The sequence below is a fragment of the Seriola aureovittata genome, chromosome 5 (genome assembly GCF_021018895.1).
Source record: "Seriola aureovittata isolate HTS-2021-v1 ecotype China chromosome 5, ASM2101889v1, whole genome shotgun sequence".
NCBI classification, from domain to species: Eukaryota; Metazoa; Chordata; class Actinopteri; order Carangiformes; family Carangidae; genus Seriola; species Seriola aureovittata.
Genome location: NC_079368.1, coordinates 25,054,098 through 25,071,366, shown reverse-complemented (window position 1 = coordinate 25,071,366; position 17,269 = coordinate 25,054,098).

Below are 17,269 nucleotides of genomic sequence, written 5' to 3'. Positions count from 1 at the left end.
AAGTGACACAAGGCTGACAGCTCTCCAGCAGATAAAGATAAAAAAAAAAAAAAAAAAGAAAAACACGCTACAGACGAAGAATCTAATGAAAATTGAATAGATTTTCTCTGGTGTGGTAAAAATCAGTCCATGGCACAAAGGGTTTCAGTTTATATACAAGTTGAAGTCACTTTGCTGTGCTCTTCTTTTGATTCTTGAATCTTCAACCCTTGTCACAATGAGCAACTTTTCACAGAATCATTTCATGATCACGCAACAAATCAGAAGAAAGGCAAACATGCATCTATTGAGCTGTTCTAGAAGAAGTCTTCAGATCCTTTACTTCAGTAAAAGTAGAAACAGCACATTGTAAACTACTCATGCCCTGCATTCACAGTTTTATTCAAGTAAAAGTACAGAAGTATAATCAGCTAAGTTATAAAATTTTGGGATTAGTGTTGATGTATTAAAGTGTAAGCAGAGTTTAAATGTTGTATTTGGTTGAACTAATTCATATATTCTTGTGTAGTTTATATAAATGCATTATATTTTGTTTGTAGATTTGTTTGCCAGTGAGTGTAGCTGTGTGAAATAACATCTTTCTCTGAAATGTGGTAAGTTATGCGTATGAAGAAACTTTTTTTTTTTTTTTTGAGGTGTCTCTTTATGTTAGATTAGTTTCATCATAATTCATACATAATCACTAAAGACTGAAAGGGAACTGTTTCATAATTTATTCTAATCAGGTCAGGAGGGTGCGTTCTTTAGCATCCACCATGAAATTTCCCCACTGGCTTTCCTGAAACCCACCTGGATTGACTTAAACAAACTTATTTTTTTCCCTGCATGAGGTGTTTCCTGCAGCCATAACTTTTATCTCAGTCAGATTAATCGAGGTTTGATTTGAATAAAACATAGTGTTGGACCTGAGGTTCGCTAAACTTCTGTTGTTGGTCATAATCAGTGGTTGGAGAGGAGGACCTGAATGGAGGTCTTGTCCTGCTCACGGGAGCTTCGGAAACACTCCATCTGTGTTCCAGCGCCTCTCTCTCATGAGTCAGAGAGTCTGCCATGGGCCAAAAGCAATTACAACCATGCCAAAAATGACAGTTTCAGCTTCATAAGCATTGATTGCAGAGATGGAAAATTAGGTTGATAATTCATGCTTTTCCTTTTTTTAAATTCTCATTTGTCTTCTCTCGCATTGCCATTTCACTTGCTTTCCTATCCATTTCATTAGTTTCTAACAGTTCATTCACGGTGTGAGTGTGTCTCCACTTAAAGAAACTGAAAACACTTGGATTAATATGATGTCACATGTTTAAAATCAACATAGCCCACATGGTTTTTAATCAAAGGGACTGAATCATATTGGTTATGATGTTTTGGCTACTTCCCTGTCCTCTCATCTCTTGCCACCTAACTTGACTACAGTAGTTGGAACATCATCATACTAAATACACTTGCATATGATTAAATGTGATGAGTTACAAAGGAAATGGTGTGGATTTTTGTTTTTTTACATAATGTCACATTTTCTGTACTAGTTACTCCACAAAATGGAACAGTTAAATGTTTTGCCCCGTTTGTTTGGTTTTTGAGAAATTATGCTGCTTTTTTGCTCCTTTTTTTTGTTGCATTGTTTGTGTCCATGACTTGTTGACATGACGACATCTCTTGAGAATGGACTAGTCCAAGTCCCAGTGTAAGTAAGTTTCATGGTAACTTTGCATTGTGCTGGAAGACTAATAATTTCTGAGATGCAATGATCATCTTAACTCTATCTTATTTATCACCCTCAGCAATTCCTGGGATTCTCAAAGTAATGGCTATTTGCTGTAAATAGTGCCTATTCAGCAAGGCTGGAGCCAACAAAAGTGCTGCAATGCTTTTTAATTGAGTTGTACAAACCTTGAATCTCTTCCAAGCAGCTCTCAACATAATGCAGTTTGTTTCTATCGCCCCCACTTTTTTTCCGTCACACACTGTCTCAGTCTTTTCCTCTTCTTTCGAGGCACTCACTTACACACCAGACATACTTACCATTGATGCTTGAGTTCTTCTGAAAATGTCACAGAGCTTTGAGACCTACAACTACAAGCAATGAATTGAGAGATCAGAAATTTAAGAAACCACTTGTTTGCTCCTTTGTTTATCCTCATCTCTGTCACTGCTGTTGCAGTAGCGGCTACCTGTGGCCTGGGAATCCTGCTACCTCTGGTGACCACTTTTAGGCCGCAGACGGCCATGATGACACAACTGATTCTGCTCAGTGAGCTGATTTACAACGTGGAAGCCTCTGATGACCTGAATTTGATGGCTTGTCCCTTTTGTCCTGCAGTGAGATGGAAAACTTTGTAGAGCAACATATTTACGATCAAACCGCCTCTCATTACACTGCAACCCCATAGAGGAGCCTTTTGTTTGTCCACTTCGGCCACACTAAGCACATCAACCAGAAAATATAACTGACTGTGGCGTCTGAGCATGTGTGTGCATGTCTATACGATGTGTGTGTGTCTTTGTGTTTGTGTAGTTTGTGTCTTACTATCAAAGGCTCCACAGGCCCCTTTAAAACAGCTGATTAAATGGCTGACAACGAGAGGACAGAAATTCATCAGAAAGAGAGAAGAGCCTCTGATTTCTGTCTCTGTTTTACTCCATTCTGGTCACAGCCACCCTCTTCCTGCCAGGCATGGTGAACAGACACAAAGTGCTTGGTCTTGGAATGAAATATCTGGCTGCTAGACAATATTTCCCCCTCTTCCACTCTTCTGAACCACCCCTAGCCCAACATGAACACTGACAGGGACTCAAAGAGCTGCATGACTGCACGTCCCAACAATGAGGCCACACAAAAAGCACCAGCTCAGCAGAACTGGACGTCCGTTTCTCAGGCGTTTAAGCATGCAATTATGTTCCCCTCCACTCCCCACTTCACAATCAGGATCGGGGGAGTACAACGTGTTGTCTGTAGTAGTTCAGTTCCTACAGGGGAGATGTGGAGACAAGGGTACATTGCTGTCTTGATTGGAAGGATTTTGTTTGCAGGAGATGTTGTGTGTGAAGAGAGATAGAAGATGAATGGGACACTTGTGTGCGTGGGTGAATGTATATGTGTTTAATATAGCTATGTGTTTGTGTGGCTGGGAGATTATACAATTTCATACATATATGTCTGTGTATTTGCATATAACTAGCTTTAGTAAACAAAATTCCAGGAAACAGCATTTAAGACCGATAATAGTCTGATAGATGCAGATAACCCTGTAATGTATATGGAGCATTTTTTTTTTACACTGGTATGCAAGATGCCCTTATGCGTGTGTGTTTGCATGTGTGTGTCAGTGTTTTATGGGATGTTATCTGGTGGGGAGCAGTCCTGCTGAGGGCTAGGCCATGCGTCCATGCATGTAGCGCACACACATTCACCATATGGGGTCCAGAGGGGCTTGCAGGGCCAGGCCAAGCCATGCTTATGCACCATTTAGCACACATTGCTTTCTCTTCATAGCTGCACTACACTCCCCCTAAGACGCAAGTCAGAGCTGGAAAATTTTACAGTGAATCACAGAGAAAGGCCCCTCAAAGGATCTAGCTCGAAGAATATACAAATCTGTATTTATTGGCATATTTGTCAATTTTTCCATTTTCCTTTACGCTATTACTTTGATACTGTAGGATATCTTCTATTTAGATCTGTCAGTCATACTGCAGTGGGGCCTGTCGAAGCAGACTGTAAAATATAATCATACACCAAGTTTAAAGAAATATGGTTTCTATGTAGCAGAGCTGTTTTACAGGATAGCATACACTGATATTATCCTATGCTTCTATAGGCTTCTTCTTCTTCTGGACATCTTTTGACTTTTTGTGCCACTTCTCCTCCTACTGTTCTGAGGCTCTCTGGAAACATTTAGTTTATTGTCATATAACTTATATAGGCTCCTCATACAATGTGAGGAGTACACATATTTTATATCATGAGTTGAGCAGAAAATGTTAGCAGCCACCTAGCAAAAAGATAGCAAAACTTAATTATTGACGTGGGGGGAAACAGATTTATTATTTTCCCTGTATAATATGCAATGTATAAGATCAACAGGCTGGGCTTTGCAGTCCAGTAAGGGGCATTTCTAGAATGCACTGTCCATCTAACACACTGCATGCACTTTTGCCCAAGGTATTGTTGTTCTGTTTGCTAATGCATGATGGAGAAAAATAGTGACATGTGCTGAACCTGACAACCTGACCAACTCAGTAACATTAACCTGCAGCAGAGGAGCCACAAATCAACAGCCTTAATTCTGCAGTGTAGTTTAGGCTTCGGAGAGTTGGGTTGTGTTTGAAATACTGTACCTTGATGGAATTATGTGCTATTTCTTGTTTGTTCAAACTTGATTTTTTTAAGCTGGTGATGTTTATTCAGGCAGTGAGTAAATTTAGTTCAGAAAATTTAGAGAGAGAAAATTCTGTATAATTTAGCAGGGATGTGGGCATTGGTTATGAGCACCCACTCATATATGCAGTGTACACACACACACACGCACACACACACACACACACACACAAACACACACACACACACACACACACACACACACACACACACGCAAACACACACACACACACACACACACACACACACAAACACACACATATACACACACAAACACACACATACACACACACACACTCACAATGCCCTGGTGCCCATAGCGACTTACAGCAGTTACTCCATAACTCTCTCCTACCATCCATCTCCCTTTCCCTGCCCTCCTTTTTTTTTCTTTTTTTTTTTGCAACTTCTCCCATATCCTCCCTCCCTTCATCCATCCCTCCCTCTCCCGGTCTGTCTGTGTGTGGTCTGGAGACACTGTAAATCCTCAGCTCACATATGGTGCCACCCAACACGATGTTCAGGCCTCCTTATCCACAGTATCAGCTACCATGTCAGACCAACCGGGTCAGGGCCATTTATTCCTTTATACTTCCTCTAAGAAGCCTTAATGAACTCTTTCCACTTGCATAAAAAGACAAGATCTAACTACTTTGACATGTGCTACATTGTGAATCTGGTCATCTATCTTCAATTGGTTTGTGGCTGCCCTTGCAGTAGTCTCAGAGATGCCCTCAAGTGCAATACATGGCGTTAATGTGTTAGAATCGTTGACTGTACATAAAGAGGTATGTACTGTGAGCGGGTTTTGATAGCTTACTGGTCCCTCTCACTTTACTAGATTCAGATTGAGATTCAGACAACTTTATTTATCCAAGGAAGGGCAATTCCTTTGCAGCGTACCCAGTCCATACACACAACTGAAAAACTCACAGGCAAAGTAATCATATGTCAGAGTCAACAGATCAGCATACTTGGGTCAAGGAACAACAAGCAGCAAAAAGTAAAATAAATAAGAATGAAACAAGCAAAGTAGATTTTTAAAAAATGACATATGTTACAGTTTCTATATTAATAAATAATATGAAAAAATAAATGGCTGAATTAAAAAAAAAAAAATATATCGTATAAAATGAGAACTGTCGGCATCTCGTAGCCTGATAGCAGAAGGAACAAAAGACTTCGAGTAGCGGTTTGTTCTCCTAAAGATCAGCATCATGCAATTCTGTAATTCTATTTTGCTGTTTATTTACCTCCGTAACACATATGTATATGAGCATAGTTTATGTGGATTGTATTTCAAATTAGTCGAGTTTTCCATGTGCCCCCTCGCTGGCAACTGCAGAAGAACCCCCTGATGACATGTACCCCTGGTTGGGAATCACCTGCCTATACCACTGAAATTCTCAAGGAGCTTAGGTTTCCTTACCTTGACTTTTCATCCACAGCCACTAGAGGGAATCGCTTTAACAAATCCTACTTCATGTGACTCACACTTTTCTTTCTTTCTCCCTGCTTAATCAATAAGGACACACTCTGTTTACATATCCCGTCTTTCACCTGGATGTTACACATCTCAGTACTATCCAAGCTGTGTCATAATCACACATAGCCTACTGGTGACAGAGAGGGATTAATCTCATTCAACCCTGAGGCCCTGGGAACAGCGGAGGCGTTGAAAAATAAAGCCTTAACTCCCAGTGTCTTTGCCTGGCTGGCTGGGTGGTCTCACAGGCACAAATATCACACTAAGTGACCGTCCTCTCTGCAGTTCACATCAGCATTTTCAAACAAACAGAGGAGCAGAACACACTGCCAGAGTGGAGACACAGATATGCAACAGCGGGCACACAACCTCTACTCAGCCATGGTCAGGCTGGGGCTGAGAGGTGGTGAGAGGCGGAAAGGTGTAGGGAGAGAGATCTACGATGAAGTGAGAGTGATAGAGAGAGAGTGACCGCATAAAACAGTGGGAATGAGATAGGAGGTAGGGAGGAAGGAAAGGAAGGAGAAAAAGAAAGAAAGTCACTGCTCTGTGTGTGTGGTCTGAAGACCTCCAGGCTTGTTCCGGGGTGAGTGTGTGAGCGCAGCACTTCCCCAGGCTCAGAGAGGGGGGGGGGGGGGGGGGGGGGGAGTCTGCACAATAAAGGGAATGTTTGCCTTTGCTTGTGTATGAGAGTGAGCTGTTCTTTTATGTGGAATAAGCAAGCAAACAGTGGCATGTTTGGCCCGCCATGGGGAGATTACCGTGTTATTTGCAAATATATCAGCTCGTCCGCCAAACAGCATGCTTTTCACCGGGCCATCACCCAGCAAGAATGAAAACCCTTTCTCTCTGACACATGTTGTCATAGGATTTTCAAGACACTTGTGCACCTGTGAGTACGCTGGTGTGTGTGTGTGTGCCATTATATGATATATGATGAATATATATAAAATTAAATATATAAATGTTGCATTGTTTTCAATAGTGAACTGAGATTGATTCTTGGTTCACCTTTGGGAGAGTTTTGTTATTACCAACAAGTAAGCGAACCTTTCACAAATGTCACTTAATTATCTCTAGAACATCATCACTTTAATGTGATTTTTCCTTCACATATTTATAAAAAAATGGAATTGTTTCATAACTCATTGAATGGCACGCAGAATACAGACCTGGGGTATATGATCATTAAGTACCAATGAAGCTGCTGGATGGAAACCTACAAAACAAATTGTCACATACTGAACTGTGAATAGGCCTCATGTAGCTCAGATTCACTTCAAGCAAAGATTCACTTCAAAGGTGCAAATACAAGGTTCGATAAGTCCCTCCTCAAGGTTGGTTTATTACCATGAGTCTTATCATCTGTGTGAATGATCCTTTCTCTTTCGACCCCACACACACACACACACACACACACACACACACACACACACAAGCACACACAGAGACAGATGGACACCATTTATCATGTGTATGCACACTCACATAAAATCACAAACACAAATGCAGATGCACAAATACGCTGCAGATGTGTCTCTGTGTTTGTATGTGTGGTCATTATGTGTCACAGAAACACTGCACATTCATAGACAAAACCTATAAATATATATATATATAACACTGTCTTGTGGACAATGTAATGATTTGCAAGTTTAGTAGTATGAGTACATTTGTAGAAATGGCGTCAATGTATTACTAACAACCCCAAACAGAGCACACGCCTACATACATCAAGCGCACATACTTGTGCTCAATTAAAATCAACACTCAGTGAGGCCTCAAACCCTGAAACCATTTCCAGAAACATTTTGTGCCCCTCCAGTGAAATGTGGTCTGCGTCTCAGTCTAGGGGACTGCAAAGACTTGGAATGAGGAGGTCTGGTGCTGAACAGACAGGGTTACATATAGGTCCAGTGCACTGTGCCCCAAACACAGAGACCTACATACCCTTCTTCAAATAAAGATCCTGATTGGACTCCATCAGTCATCGGGTAGGGTCGGACCAGAGGTTTTTCCACCTTCGACCTAGAAGGAAACAGATGTCTGTATATACTATACACAATACACACGCGCTCCTGCAGACAAACCACTTCAGATTAGGGAAAATACATCAGTTTCTGTAAAGCCAAGTGACTGCTGTCCAGATAAGGTTGGTATAATGTGTCTATGCCGGCCTCTCCCAGTTATTTTACATTAAGATTTTTTCTGAAACAAGATGAAGGAAGTACAGAAATGTTTGAAGGTTTTATGTTATGATATGTGGATATTGCTGGGATCTATATAGGTAGCAAATAAAGAAGGAGATAACGGGCATTCATGCCTTGTTCCCCAACAAAGTGCAAAGTTGTATGTGTGATGATCTCTTTAATGACTCCATCCTTATCCAATTAAATTATACTCTCCAAGTGCTTTATAGAGTTCACCTAATCATCTTATCAAATGCATTGATGTGAAGTTTGGGTCAGTTTGTAGCTTAGAAACATTATCAGAAGAATGTTTTCATTTTCATTTTCTCAAATAATACCTGTCCCATTGGGATGATTTAAGATAAATGTGAACAAAGCTTCAGCTACAGTAATGTTCATTTGAGTCAAAGGGTGGTAGAGGGTTGGTTTGGGCCTCTTTGGGGTTTAGCAGAAATGATATAATGGTTGTTGAGTGTTGAAGTGAAGTGGAAATAATACGTGCCAAAGTGGTTTGCAGAATTTCGGATGGGAAGTGTCAGATCTGGGTGATTTGTTATTTGGCATCTGCAGCCAAACATTGATGTATGCACGGAGTGTTTATTGAGTCAGGATTTTTTTCTCCCAGAGTCACAGCATGTGTTGAGGTCGTCAGCAGCAGCCCCACATGGCCCTCAGGATGCAGGATGTCCTGTCTGACAGCAAGAAATAATCAGCGTCATTAGTCACTTTTGCCTCGGTGACACACAAAGCTGCAGAGACACGGAATAGCACACACACACTCACCACAGGCGAGGATACCAGACCCATGTATGGCTGCACATACGTAAACATGCAGATGTATGCGCAGACATACATAAATACTCTCTTATACACATGTACCAATGCTCTGGGCCAATACCCATCCATTTCCCCTGCCCTTCACACAAAACCTACTTTCTATACCGCACACGTTCTATTTATTTTTCTATCCAAAACCAGTTTTCCAGCCTTCCTTTCGTCCATCCACTCCAAACAAGCAATGCAGACCCGCTGATGAGGTTCTGTTTAGCAGAAACTGTGCACAAAGTGGGTTTCAGACAATGATCATTTTGTGACTTTGTTTTATTTGGTTAAGCCAGTGTTTGCTATAAGAAGAAGAGAGCAGTTGGTAGAAGGGGATAGAGGGTGCTGAATGGATGTCTTTAAAGTCAAAAGTGCCATTGATACTTGTTCTGCGACACACTCACACGCACACACACTTGTTTAAAACACAGCTACAGTCATACACACACAGAGGCATGTGCTCCTCCTTCAGGGCCTCATCTTTACTGCAGTAACCCACGGAGATGTAGAGGCTGGTGACGGCTCAGTGACTTCTCTGCATGGGTGTTGTTCACTCGACTAGTTCTAAAACATTAGCAACATCGTCAGCTCAGCGCGTACATTTTATTAGGTACACCTGTCCAAACTGATGGAATACAAAGCCAGAGAGGATTTCATTCAAGTCCAAGTCATTTTCAACTCCTAGGTAGTGGTGGTTTTGTGTCATAGGAGGAGCAAACTCTTTATTAAACTGTCGACCACTAAGCTGAAGGTTTGATTGACTGTGGAAAGACACTGTCTTCTTACAAGACAGAGAAATGTGTGATGATGTACCATTATTTTCGAACATTGTACGGTACATTTGGTTTTGAGAATTTAACTGCAAAATTTCTCCACATGTATGTGATAAAGATTGTAAATTGTTTTAATGATCCTGCACCTAAATCTTCACATGCACAACTGTCTTTAAGCTATATAACAGTTAGCTTTCAAATAATGTTGAAATATCGAAGGGGTGTCAGTTAAAACCTTATTCAAGCGTGTTGTTGATTTTTTGAAGGTTTTGACCTCCATTCATACTTTATCCCATTTGGACCTATCTGTTTTAAAATTGTCCTGGAGACTCAACTTGTGAAAAAATTAAACAAACATAAGACACTGTAGAACAAAATAGAATATCAGACTCATACTGTGCTAAACGACACTGTGGTTGTGTTCTGAACAAACCGTCATTACACAGAGAAAGAAAGAGTGATGTTTTACAAGGCTAGCTCGTAGCCCAAGGTGCATTCCCACCAATGCCTATATGATTCATACAGGTGTGCCTGCGTTGACAATCTGACTGTGTATATGTGTGATTTGGAAGGTCACGTCCCTGTGTTTACCCACCCGTCCATCTAACCAGACACATTTACCATTCACATCCAGCATGCAGGAATGTTTATGATGCTCTGTTAAATATAATGATGGCTCGGTTTGTCTCCATGAATTAAGGCCTTTCCTATAAAAAGAAGGAAAGGGGGGTTCCCCTGGGGCATGTTTGGGGCTCTCTCCTCGCAGCACAATGGTTTTTATACACAGTTCTGGAGAGCTATAACTGTGCTCTGTGTATATGCTTTGACTTCACGCTGTCTGCTAAATACAAGCCAGGAAGCCTATCTGACATTCGCTGGGGTTTTATAGTGAGATGTTTAAAACGGAGTTCTGTTCTGTTTCATTTCACTTTAAAGGGCATTGTGGTGAGTTTTAGTGCAGCAATACCTCAGAAAATAACAGAAGACAACACCCCAAAAGTTACTACTGTCTTAACTGTGACTAATGGTACAAACATGTATGAGAAGTATTCATTTCCCTCAACAGATGCATGAAACTCTGTGTGATTCCACAAATTATGTTGGCACCGAAACCTCTGCCTCCCAGTTTATACACAGTGTAATCTTTTATCTCTGTTGCTCACAAGCCCCTCTGGAATAAAACCAAATGTTCTTCTGTTGGTTTTACAGACTTTGCGGTACATTTCTGATGCCAGTAGTCATTTTTGGGTCACTGATAATAACATTTTCTTTTCTGAGGACGTTTTCTGCTGTGTAGAGGATCTATGTGTTCTGACAGTAATTTGAGAGCTGATGTGAACATCACTTGAAATCAATTCCTGTCTCTTTGACAAAGAAATATCAACCAGGAAATAATTAAAAAATGTAACCTCCAAACAATAAATTGATAAAGTGATAAACAATTGTTGTATAATGTCATAGAATTGTCTGTTTCTCTCTGCTGCTTTCAAGATCTATTCTTCTGCTCAGATGTCTGACATATGCATGTAATGACCTACAGGTGAAAACACAGGGAAAAAATAAATTTGATGCAAATGAGACCGCGGGTAATTGAAATCTACAATTCCCTTTTTAACAATAGCCAATATTTTAGGCATTTGTTCCACAAAATGGCCACGTTTTACACAACATACATTTTGTTTTTCTCCTTTGACATGCTACAAAACAACTCTGAGGAAACAATGTAGCCTGCCGGGCCTCTCAATCAGAGCCCAGGCTCAGCTCGACCAGAGCCAGATGTGGCTCTTGAGATGTTGATTATGTTTGTCTTGTTTACAAATGCAGCTCAGAGCAGATTCCTCATTTTCTGGCCTTTCTTTTTCTTTTTCTTTTTTTTTTTTTGCTTCTCCCTTGGATCTATATACACAGACTCTCATTCTGACATAAACTGCAAACAAAGAGCATTTTGGTCCTGTCATATAAAAGACTCTTGTTTGTTAGAAAATGTCGCTCAGGGCCACGGTTTATGGCATCAGCGCAGCAGTGCTGACGCTTGTGTGAGTTCGCTCAGATCGCTTGTTTACTCATGAGAAAAAGTACAGCGGAAATTTCTGAGTGACAGTTAAAACTACAGAGATGACACTATTTCCCATAATGTCATTTTGAGGACAGAGAGAAACAACTTCATCTGATTGTTGACAAAATCAAGCTGAACTTTCTGAGAGTATACATAATACTGTCATCTGCACTCAGTGGTATTCCTCTGAAAAGTAAAATATCAGCTAATGCTAATATATATATTACATGTAGTTTTCCATATTAGTCCCTATGCGTTGCTATTCGATATGAAATACACTGATAACCTGAAAATTACATGAGTAGGAATCTAGCCATGAGGCTCATGGGAAGAATATAATAAAATACATTATACATTTTTCTCACAAAATATTGTGAAGTCCCGCTGGGCTGTGTCCCACATTATCAGGCCCCCCTGCTGTGCCCCCACTCAAGGTCAACCAGTATAGTTCACCCTTTCGCCCCTCACAGTCACTGCGGCAGGAAATGACCTCACACACAGAGAATGAACCCACACCATCAGACAACGACCCCCTTCACCTAAGGTCAAAGGTCGGCGGAGTCATGAGGGAGTCAGGGTGTGTGTGTGTGTGTGTGTGTGTATGTCTGTGTGTGTGTGTGTGTGTGTGTGTGTGTGTGTGTTGGACATGTGTATGAGGGCATACTCTGATCAGTTGTCAGTGGTGGACAGTCTGAGTGACTCATGTATGTGTGTGAGCGATTCTGTGGTATGCCAGGCATGTGTGACTGTCCGTGTGTGTGCAAATATGTTTTCTTTTTTAAGTGTGTGTGTGTGTGTGTGTGTGTGTGTGTGTATGCATGCGCATCCACGAGCAGGTGGAGATACAAGTACACTTTTGATCAGTGGTCTATGTTGTGTGTGTCAGGGGGGCAACAGAAATGAGAGGTGTCTACGGGCTTTGTGTGTGTGTGTGTGTGTGTGTGTGATTAGACCTTCTGGGTTTCCTTTAAAGTCTCGCATGACCTGTTTTGGACTGATCACTCAAAAAACGGCGCAGTGAGGCCACTTGCATCATTCAGATGTCACAATAGTTACTGGTAGCGCACTTCTTCAGAGCAGACCTGCCTTTTTCCTCCTCTCTTTAGGATGCACATCCATGTGTCTGTTTACAGTTATGTAACTTTTCGCTGCTAGTCACTGCTAGTTAAGACTTGTTGAGCTTTGGAAATGATTTGCTAGATTAATGCATAAATGGGTTGTATCACTCCAATCTCAAGTTTTTTTTTTGTTAGCTATTACTCAGGTCGTCCTGAGTCATTAAAACCTCAAAGTAGGTAAACCAGAATTCTTTTTAGTATTACTGCAGATGGTTTTCTCACTGAGAAAGCAGGAACTCTTCAACTACATAATTTACAAGTACTGAACATAATTTAAAATGACTGGTAAATCATATATTAACAAGTACACAAAACAACATTAATGAGTAGTTAAAGTACAGTTCTGAGATGTCAAATTACAATTATATTATGTGAAGATCATGTGGTGTGATTGGTGTGAAAGCTCCAGAACAGCTACTGAATGGACCTTGTGGTGAGATTGTTTCCACATCTGCTGTTTCCACGGTCAGGGATGAACGTGGTGCCAACATGGTGGAGAAGTCCTTAAAGAGCTTGGAAACAAAACAGAATTTTTGAACATCTACACTCCCACCACGAACAAACTTCATCTGCTCATGAAGACCATGTGATGTGATTGAAAGTTCCATGAAACGTATAGCAACCTTGTGGTGAAGTGGACATGTCCTTCCTGGTTTATGAGTCCTGTTCTTTCCCTTCGATGCACGTGCTTCAACAAATCCCACAGACTGTTTTTTTATCTGTATTAAGGTATGATGGTTTCATTGTGATGTTTTCAGTCTAAAGAAACCTATACAGTCACATTGCCACACTAATATGCCCACACACACGCAGGAATGTTCTATGCACACACATATTTATGTTTGGTTTACAGCTCAATCCACACCCTGTGAACAACCCTGCTACATCACCATCGTTTTCTTGTTGTGTGAACCAGCTCATCAGCAGAGTTCTGTTTTCCAGCTTTTTTTCCAAATAACGTCATGGTCTCAGACAAGTTCAACTCATCCTTGACAATTGTATTTTACTATATGTCTAGACACTAAACAGAAATGATTCATCTTGATTGGATTTGACCAAATATTGGACAAAATATCGCTTCGTCTTTGTGTCTTTCAAGCTTGTTTACACATACGGCTCCACATTGTATGACAGGATCAGGGCGGCTCCAAAATGTGCTGAGCTTTCCATTAAAATGTTATGAGGACAGATGAATGCTACAACATGGGTAATTAGGATGAAGCAACTAAAGTTCCTAAACTTTATGTCAGAAATCTCTTTGTCATGCCGTCCCTCACTACTTCTCCACAAAGCAGAGACATTTTATTGAAAATAGCCCATGTGTATACAAGCACATGTTGACTTTGTTTCTGACTGTTTGATATTTCTGCTCTGTACACCGGCATGGTGGCGAGAGGACAGATGAATGTGTGTTTACTGTATCTGATGCTTGCAGTCCCAAACCTGCAAACAAGTGTTCTAACCATTCCCCCGCTTCAACTCACATCCAGCGTCCTCGTGCATATCAAGAGACAGACATGCACAGAGCACCAATTACATCACACTTGACTTCACCATGTAAATCCCAAACAATGCTGCTTTTGAACGGAGCAGATGCATTTCTCAGCGCTGCCAAGACTTCAGAGCTCGCACCTTCTCTGTGAAACACGAAGCTGGATTCAGATAAGCTGTCAACGGCACATTCTGTGTATACACAACAGACCCTGGCAGTCCATGGAAAGTCAAAGCAATAATTAAAATGCGGCCAATAAATGCTCTTCCATTACATCCAGCTGTGTTTACATTCAACCCTTCCATTTGGAAATGTCAAGTCAATCTCTCTACTCTTTCTCCATATACTGATGCTGTCACCGCTTCTATCCTGTTTCAATCTCATTTTGTCATTATCACCTACTCACACATTCATGTGCACCTGGCTTGGAAACGCTGTTGCACATCATCCTGTGGTTCCATGCATAGCTGTTAAAGGTTTTAGCAGAGAACATTGCTGACTATTCACCGCTAACACTTTTGGCAATGCTGCAGGAGAGTTAGAGGAGAGACAGTCCACATCTTGACCAATACGCATAAATTAGGCAAGAAGATTGTTTGCAGGCTGTAATTAGGAAACAGGGATTTTAGCTTAAAGATACAGGCGTGGGTAATTATGACAGCTATTTTCCCCTGCTCAAGTCAGACCTCACAGTAAGCCCACCAGACATTCAACCAAAACAGCCCAGACGGCCACAGACATGAATCACAAAGTTCACACAAAAATGCAGGTGTGATAGTACGATGACAGGGATTAAGTAGGCAGGTTTCACAATCCTCCGTTCACAGATGTCCTGCAAAAGCAACCATAAATTCCCTCGCTCCTTCTGCTCTTGTAATCTCTCTTGAGATGCCCCAGATTGAACTGTGTTTGGGCTAATTGGCCACTTACGCTATGACCTCATGGTATTGTGGGGGAAAACAAGCAGATGAGGACTGTGACAGCGCATTGATGAGCCAGAAGAGAGTCGATGCAGACGCTGTGGTTTGGCTGCAGGTGCTCTCAACACACACTCTACAGGTCTGCGGCACATCTCGAGCAGTCATGTTGAAATGAATAAAACCTCTGTTATTTCCCACCTCTTTCCTCATCTGTCTCTCTTCCACTTATTCATCCCCCCCTTTTTTTTTCTCCACTCCATACACGTAAGTAGGGAATTATGAATATGCACAACACTTGTGAAAATGAGACTCAAACATGACTGGAAGAAGAGCTTTGACTGTGAACATTATTATACCCCTGATGTATCTACTTATTTCAACCAGGGAGCAACAATTTATAAAAAATAGAAATAAAAAAAAAAAACGATCCAAGTTCTAACATTTCAAGGCCAATGTGTCCTCATGGTGAAAACAGTCCAGAAAACCAGAATCAACTGTGGCTGCACAAAAGTGTGTTTTCCAGCAGAAATGTCGTCATTCTGTCAGAATGCCCAAATTCCAACACAACTGAAGCAAATAAACAGCATCGTAATTAAATGTTTTAAGAACATCCCAACCTCTGTAATGAGAGTGTTTATGTCAGAGGAGCTCTCAATTGTACGCTGTCTAATTTAGTCCACTGTGTATTGAGTTGTCTCTTAGTGACAAACTGTGCTTGTCTCTCTTTCCTCAGTCTTTGCTAAATTTACTTTTATTGTTTTGACTCCTCAGATAGTATTTTCATGCTATTACAAACATGGTTGAATTTAAAAAAAAAAACAATTACTGTATCTACTGTATGTTTTCATTGGTTTTCCTCTTTTGAGACATAAAGCTTTAAATCTGATTTCATAATAGAATGAATTTTCCTTGACAGAATGATTTCAAGGAATGGAATTTCAAAGTGCACCTCATGTTCTCCAGTCAAACTATTATACTGACACAAAATCCTATAATTATGGGTTTATTATGCTATTAGGCACACCTCAGAATAGCTCTGGTATTACAAACACTGCTTAATACCATTTAATCCCATAATGTATACCATAATACATCTTTTTTTTCAAAACTGTAAGCAACTAGCCATGAAAAGCAGCAGTCACTGACACACCACAAACAATGGCTTTGTTTGAAGAAAGTTATGATAACTGATACATTTGATTTGGAACATTGTCATCATATATGATATATTGTAGATTCATTATGGACAAACATAACAGTAACCTTTTACCTGAGTTTTATGATTTTATGTCCATTCTTCTCACCAGTCATGATAAAATAATTTCACGCTGTGATTTAAATTTATGTTCATGTCAAGGGCTATGGATTTACTGGATTGTCTTGCCAGAGTGGGACCCACATCCTTGGGAATACATTGGATTCTTTAAATTTTTTTTTAACACCAAATAACTGTCCAGAGACCATCGTGAAGCACAACATTAACAACGAAGCTGTTGACAGGTTTGCAAATCTTATGAACATCTTTCCTCCATTCACTACTGACTTAGTCAATGAGTTTGATGACAGTTTAAATGATATATTAAGATTCTCGAAACAAATTCACAAACCGCCATGGAAAACTGTTGCAATTTGGCCAGCTGATAAGGAACTGTCAAAAAGCGGAGAGACAATGGAAGAAAAAATCAAATAACATGTTCATTTAGGCATTGTTAAAGATCGAATATTAATTTACAACAGTGCAGTCAGGAAAGAGAGACAATACCATTTCTCAAAAATTATTTTGCAAAACCATAATAATCCCAGTGTTCTTTTCTACATTTGATAGTCTTTTAATTCCATCACTTTCTCTCAGTCCTCATAATAAATCAGTTTTCAACTGCAAAGACATTTCCACATTTTTAAAGGAAAATTGTATCTACTAGCATCATAAATATTAACACAAAGGGGCATCTTCCCTACTGCTTTTAAATCGCTCCTCAAGAAATCCAATCTGGACTACTCAGAGTTGAGTAATTACAGACCCATTTCTAATCTG